The following is a 7,506-nucleotide window of genomic DNA, read 5'->3' as shown; positions in this document are numbered from 1 at the left end:
TCTCCAATTTAGATAAGAAATGTAAATAAAATGTTAAATATAACTAGAACTAAACAGTGACATTAGTAATTTAGTTTTCATGCTGATACTTGGAGAGCAAACAATTCAGCATTGATTATCACCAAGATCTTAAGTTAAAACCCAACTCCTTTAGTGAAACATTTTCCTTTTCTATTTCAGTACTAGTTTGATGTCTTTGAACATCATCAAGCAATAGTGATTGATGTGATTTGCTGATAAACTGATTACTAATGAGATGAATTTTTATACTACCTCATTTATAGCAAGCTCATAGAATAAAGAAAACAAAAGAACATAAGTAAAACCCCAGTCTTTAATGCCTCCCACTTACCTAAAAATATAAAAATATAAATGACCTTGTATGGAGCTAAACCATTAAATTTACTTGAGTAGCCCTGCCTTCTAATTAAATCTTTACTTATTTAACTTGAAAAAAATTAGAAAATCATTAGTTTGAAATCAGAGCATCTAAAACAGGGCAACAAACTAAAAAAAAAATCATCTAAGTAGCTAAAAATAACTCAGTTATAAAAGTACAAGTATAATTTATAATATCACATATCTCAGAAAAATAAACAAAACCACTAAACATCTTTCCTTTATGATAATACTGTTTTCTCCCCATAAAGAAAAAAAACAATGAATAATTTGAGATCAAAATCAAATATAACTGTTATTCAGCCCAGAAACATCTAAATAAATGATATGCACAACACAAAACTTTTCCATTCACTATCACATGCAGTTAAATTACTTTTCTCTCCTGGCTTGCATAGCTCAGTGGATTGACTGTGGGCTGCGAACCAAAGTGTTGCAGGTTCGATTCCCAGTCAGGGCACATGCCTGGGTTGCAGGCCATAACCCCCAGCAACCGCACATTGATGTTTCTCTCTCTCTCTATCTCCCTCCCTTCCCTCTCTAAAAAATAATTAAATAAAATCTTTTAAAAAAATAAAAAATAAAATAAAAAAATAAAATTAAAAAAAATTATTTTTCCCTCAGTTACATAATAGTCTTAAAACAATCTCCCTTTAGGAAATACTTGTATTGGTTAAGCCTGTTCATTCTTGCTATGAAGTTAACTTCACTTATGTAGACCATACAAATTTAATTGACACACACTGAAGAATAAGACAAAATGAGTCATTCTTTTTAAAAACTATAGGACCATTTGTTTTCAAAGAATAGTATCAGATTTTTAATTCATTAAAGCAATTTTCTACCATTAGCACTCAAGCTTTTGAAATGATCACTCAGTATTCACCCAAAGATTATCAATGCTATATGAACTGTAAACTTTTAAAGATTTGTGTCCATTTTATAATATAATACAATTTGTAAGAAAGAGTTTTAAAAAAGATAATCTACATACATACAATTAATTTTCCTCAAAAGACCTTCTTAGAAATATAGTATAAACATTTAAGAACCCCGAGAGAGTCCACTATAATGTAAAATTCAAAGATTTTCTTGAAACCCACTACAAATACTGTCTCAAGACCATACCCAAACTGACACCAGCGTGAGATTTGATTGCAGGACTCTGCCTCTTAAGAAAAGAGCACATTTGGTTATACAAGGTTTTTAGCCTTGAGCTACAGTTATGCTACAAATCCACCCCCACCCCAACCTAAAGTCAGTCACGTGGAGATGTGTACATTCTCTGAGCCATGTTTCAAGTACTTGGCTTAAGTCCGTGTGCTTACATTCAGGGCAGGATGGACTTTACAAATTCCACGTTCCTCCATCACTGACAGACCACAAATCCCAAAGTATGCATGCAAAGAATCTGGACGACTATCTGGCCACTTGACAAAATCCCCCCTACAAGGCAATCTTGAGTTGATAAGATGTAATTTCTATTTTTCTCAAAGTTAGTGTATTGGAAAGTTTTCAGAAGCTTTAGAGTTGTTCCCATCCAAAAAAGAATAACAGATATCTACAGGTTTATTTGGTCTTCTGTGATAACCATTTTGTAGCTTCATTATACACCATCACTTTATCCTGTTCAATTCTTTTTTCTGAAAAAACTTCTTCTAGTTTATCCATGACACACAGTGATACAATGCCACAGAAAGTGGATCCTCCATGGGATTCAAGTCCAGGTACCTGTGCCAACCCATTGTCATAAGACATACTTCTTCTGAAATAGTTGATGGCTTTTTTCATATCCATGCCGGACTCGTTGTTCAGCATATAGCAAACACAGGAAGCACAGTATACAAATCTCATGTCAATTTCACTGCCTTCAGGTACTGCACAAAAACTTCCATTTCCAGCTGAAGGGCTCTCAAGCCTGCTAAGCAAGCCTCTTATTTATTTGACTTAGGTCGTCTCCAAGAATAACTAAGCATGAAAGGCCAGTGTAGGTCATTGCTATGTGGACACTGTCATAAGGATGAGCTGTTCCAGGATTCTTTGATGGGCTGAATGGAACACTCAGGTATGAAGAGCCTCAGAAATCACAGCAATTTAGATTTGATCTCACTGTCTTCAGTGGGAAGGACTTCCAGGGAGTAAATCCACTCTATTATATCCTCTTTGTTCACCATATCTAAGGAATCCAACATATCCAGTCCAGGGAGTGCAAAGAATGCAATGGTCAACACAGTCCTGCCTCCCCTTGCCAAACCAGGCTAGTCAGGGGCACTATATCTCAGGAAAAGAAAATAGAAATCTGTAGCTCGGCTAGGCTCCTGTTCTTAATGCAAAACCACATCCTCTTGGTGAGCGGGGGAATCATTCTTCATCCTTTCAAACTGTTAAGAGAGTTTCACATGGTTGCTACATCTTGTTTTCCTGCTTCCTAAGCCTTGTGGTCAAGAAAGAATAACAGAGTAAAGGGTCAGTTTTCCAAAAAGACATCAAAATCCTAAATATTTATGTACCTGAAAACATAGCATCAAAACATAGGAAGCAAAGTCGATAGAAGAAATAAACAAATCCAATGTCATAGTTGGATATTTCCATATTTCCCTATAATTAACAGATCAAATAGGCAGATAATCACTAATGATTATACATGACCTGAACAGCACCATTAATCAACATTATTTAATTTACATTTATAGAAAAAGTCAATACAGTCAATTAACCTTTAGTCAGACCAACCAGGAAAATGAGTGAAAAGATATAGGTTAGCAATAGAAATAACAGAAAAGACATGAATAATGATATCATGAACACAAAATGATAATAAACGAAGTTTACGGTGAAAGACTGAAGACTTGTTCCTAAAACTGGGAAAAGACAAGGATGTTCTTTCTCATCATTTTTACTCAACCTAGTACTGAAAGTTCTTCCTAATGCAATAAGAAAAAAATAAACTCACAAATGAAAGGTATACATTGTATACAGAAAAATGGTAGAAATACATTTTGTTCAGGTGCCTTATTGCCTATGTGTCAAATCCAAAGAAATCTATCAGAAAGTCCTGTAATCTAATTAATAAGTGAGTTTAGCAACGTTGCAATACACAAGATCAATATGGAAAAGCTGATTGCCTTCCTATATGCCACTAATGAACAATTGGCATTTGAAATTGCAAAACAATTCATTTACATGAAAAAAGGAAGCACTTAAGTATATACCTAACAAAACCTATGTAGGATTGGTATGTGGAAAGCTACAAAAATCCACTAAGAACAATGAAATAAATTGTGAAATATCCCATAGTAATAAGCTGAAATACTAAGTTTGCTCAGATGACAATTGTTTTAAGTTTGACCTGTCCTAGCAAACTATTGCAGACATTAACAAAATGGTTAAACATTGTACATATAAGGTAAGATCTAGGGTAGTCAACACAATACTGAAGAAGAACAAAGTTGGAGGACTCCTACTACCAGATTTTGAAACTAAACCTAAAGTTACAGTAATTGGAGATCATGGCACTAGCAGAAAAAAGACACACGGATCAAAGGAACAAAGCAGTGGGGGGTGGGGGTGGGGGAGGGGAAGAATGGAGACAACTGTACTTGAACTACAATAAAAATAAATAAATTTAAAAAAGAAGATGTGAAAATAGACCACACAACTATAGTTAACTAATTATTGAAAAATGTGCAATGGGAATTCAACAGATAAAAAATAGCCTTAAAATATGTGCTTGGAAAATTGGTTGTACAAAAATGTGCAAAAACATGTTAAATAATATAGAAAAAAACTTGCAGTTTGCATAAACATTTAAATAGATCATAATTCCACATGCAAAATACAAAAACTATAACATTTCTAGAGTAAGACAAAGGAGAAAATGTATGTAATTTTTGATTTTCATAATGGGTTTTCAAACACAGCACTAACAGCACAGTCCATGAAAAAAATAATTTGGAAGTCAGGATTTATCAAAAGTAAAATTGTCTACTCTGTAAGAGTCTATTAAAAGAATGAAAAGAGAAGTCACAGTCTGAGAGAACATTTAAAGTGGAAGCTATTATGGGGATGTAAATTTCCCTGGGAAAGCATTATAATAAATGATTATATTGTAATAATTACTATATTGTAATATTTACTATAGTAAATAATATTGTAATGACCATGTATGGTATCAGATGGATAATAGACTTATTGGGGTTTTCACTTCATAAGGTGTACAACTATCTAATCATTATGTTGTACACTTAACACTAATATTGTATGTCGACTGTAACTGAAAAATAAATTTAAAAATAAAAATGGAAGTTATACTGTACATTCTTAAGAATGAAGTATCTACACACATTTTAAAAAAATTCTTCTACATCAGAGCTCTGTTTCTTTTTCTCCATGTATTTATTTATTTAATCACTTACTGATATCAGTTAGTATAAATGAATACATATTTATTTTATACTTTGGGCTATAATCTGACATATTCCTATTTTGCTCATATGGTTCCATACTTGGATACTGGTAGCTCTTGCAACTAGCTCCTGTGTCCCTTTGATATACTTCTATTATTCTGAAGTTGTTTTTAGCAGTTCCTCACTGTCTAGCACTATATGTTGCTCCGGACTCGTGTTGTAAATTTCCTGTCCAGTCCTATTTCTTCAAGAAAACTTGATTCCTTTCATGGAGATAGTATTACAAACGAAGATCTGGTGTTAAGTATTGAGGTACTGCTGCTTTTATACTGTCTCAGCTGATTGAGTCAGATGCTATGTGTGTATACTCACCTCTGTGTAGGCACATAGTAAATATTTCTTTGTGAGACCATCTATATCTTCATCAAGCTAAACTTTCATTCACAGTGCTCTCCCCAACTCTGACGCATTACTGCACAGATAATTCTAGCATGGCCCCTTGCTTTGCTGTGAACTCCCACTGCACCAGTTAGAACTCTGGCTCCCATCATCTTCTGTACATTACTGTGTGAGGAGTAATAGGGCATTTTAGGGAAGTTCTTATGCAGTCCATACAGGGAGTTGTCCTAAATGGGAGATCTAGGGGAGGTTCATATAGGTGAAACTTGGCATGTGGTATTTATTACCCCTCAACTGTTCTGTAAATCTGTAACTAGTAGAAAATAAAAATATTATTAAAAAGAATTGGCATTATTATATATTTTGCTTCATCCCTTTTTTTAAACAATTTAAATGTATCCCAAGGTTATTATATAGTCTTAGACAGATATTATTTGATGAAAGTATAATTCTATTTGAAAACTAACAATTTCATAAGTTCATTTTCATACTTTAAAATATTCAATTGCTGTAAATTTGATAGGGTTATATATAATAACCCTACCAAATTTAGGGTTATAATCTAATAAATATTTGTAACCATACATCTTTGACCCTAGTTTATATTATTTTATTTAGCTAAATTTCTGGTAGTAGAAATGACTAAATAAAATACTTTAACATTGTAAATATATATAATAAATATTTGCATATATTTTATTTTTATTTTTATTATTTTTTATTTTTATTGTTGTTCAATTACAGTTGTCCTTATTTCCCTCATTACTCCCCCTACCCCACCCACCCCATCCTCCCACATTTAACCCTCTCCCCTGCATTGTCTTTGTCCATGGGTCTTTCATGCATGTTCCTTGGCTATCCTTCCCTTCTTTTTTTAAAGTAAGTATGAGCCTATTCCAATTTTATCTGAGCTTAGTCTGAAGTTATCTGAATTTCCCCATGCAAAACACTATTTATAATCCTTATTAAGTGTCTGCATACTTTATAGTTTGTGTAATTAAGTTTCCAATGTTTGTATTCATAAATTAATTTTCTATATTCATCAGTCATTTACAGTCATATTACTATTTATTGTGTCTATTAAATCTTTATCAGTTTCTCACTTTAGTATTACTATAATGAAAATTGCTCTATTGCTTCTTTATGGTTTCTGAGTTTCCATTTTACTAACGTACAATAGTTTTAATTTCCTCAAAGAGCTTTCATTAAAGTATGATTTTCACATTGATTAATAGAATTAAGCATAATCTCTTGAAAAAGAAGATAATCTAATAAAAATTGGTGTCACATTATTAGAGTTTAATTATATTCTATTCAAAATCATAATGCTTTATATTTGCCAAATTTTACACCTTATATTAGGTCTTCAAATCATTATTGTTTACAGAACAGCTAAATGTTTCAAGATCTATCTCATGTCCATACAAAACTTTGTCAATAACTAATAATTTTTGTAATTCCCTTGGTCCTCTGTTTTCTCATTTTAAAATAATGGAGTATATTTATAGCGCTTATCCCATAGGCTTATTGGAAGAATCAATTTAAAAAAAATTTAAAGAAATTTCTCTCATATAGAAAGCATTCAGTAAATTTTATTCATAATATTACCACTGTGAACAATGCATATCTTCATTTTTGGATCACTGTACTGCATAATTCCTGTCTTATATAACATTTTTGGCAGTTACCTCATTGATATGGCAGATTTTTGGCAAATCAGCAGGTAACTCTTCACATCTGAGGAATAACTAACAATTTTGTGAGTGACAGAATCAAGGGGCCATACATTTTTTAGAAGGTAGAATTTAAATGTGAACTGCTACAACACAGTATAGATACTACAACAATATGAATACCTTGCAAAATAACAAATTAAATTTGTCGATAAATGAGAATGGAGTAGAAAATTATTAGTAATAACTAAAATGTGAGACAAAAAAGAACTTAAATACTAATACTATGATTTCAAAATAACACAACAATGTAAGGTGCTACTGAAAAGTAAGTGGCAATGCTACTGGCTAGATATTTTAAAAACTTTGTAAAACTTGTATCAAAGAAGTTGGCACAGCTAACTTGATCATAACACTTGTAAGACACATTGTTGATTGTCAGGCACCACGATATACTGAAAAATTAATACAATGGAATGAGTTTGAGATGCGGTATGATGTCAAAACTTTGTTGTATAAACTAGGTATTTTTGATATAAAAGTGATAGGCTATTGGTATATACTAAATATTTTAAGGTACACAAGTATCATGAAGTGTCAATTATCAATTTTTCAAGTGATTCTCATTG

The 7,506-nt window shown here is 32.2% G+C and overlaps 1 pseudogene; it reads right to left on the bottom strand.

Moving 5' to 3' along the window:
* Positions 1–1,709: 1,709 nt before the first annotated feature.
* Positions 1,710–2,975, bottom strand: LOC123813951 (annotated as a pseudogene).
* Positions 2,976–7,506: the final 4,531 nt, after the last annotated feature.

Source organism: Phyllostomus hastatus, unplaced genomic scaffold, assembly GCF_019186645.2.
Source record: "Phyllostomus hastatus isolate PE091 unplaced genomic scaffold, TTU_PhHast_1.1 phas_contig_159, whole genome shotgun sequence".
Classification (NCBI taxonomy): Eukaryota; Metazoa; Chordata; class Mammalia; order Chiroptera; family Phyllostomidae; genus Phyllostomus; species Phyllostomus hastatus.
The sequence above is the reverse complement of the archived record's forward strand: the minus strand, read 5'-3'. Positions and strand labels throughout refer to the sequence as shown.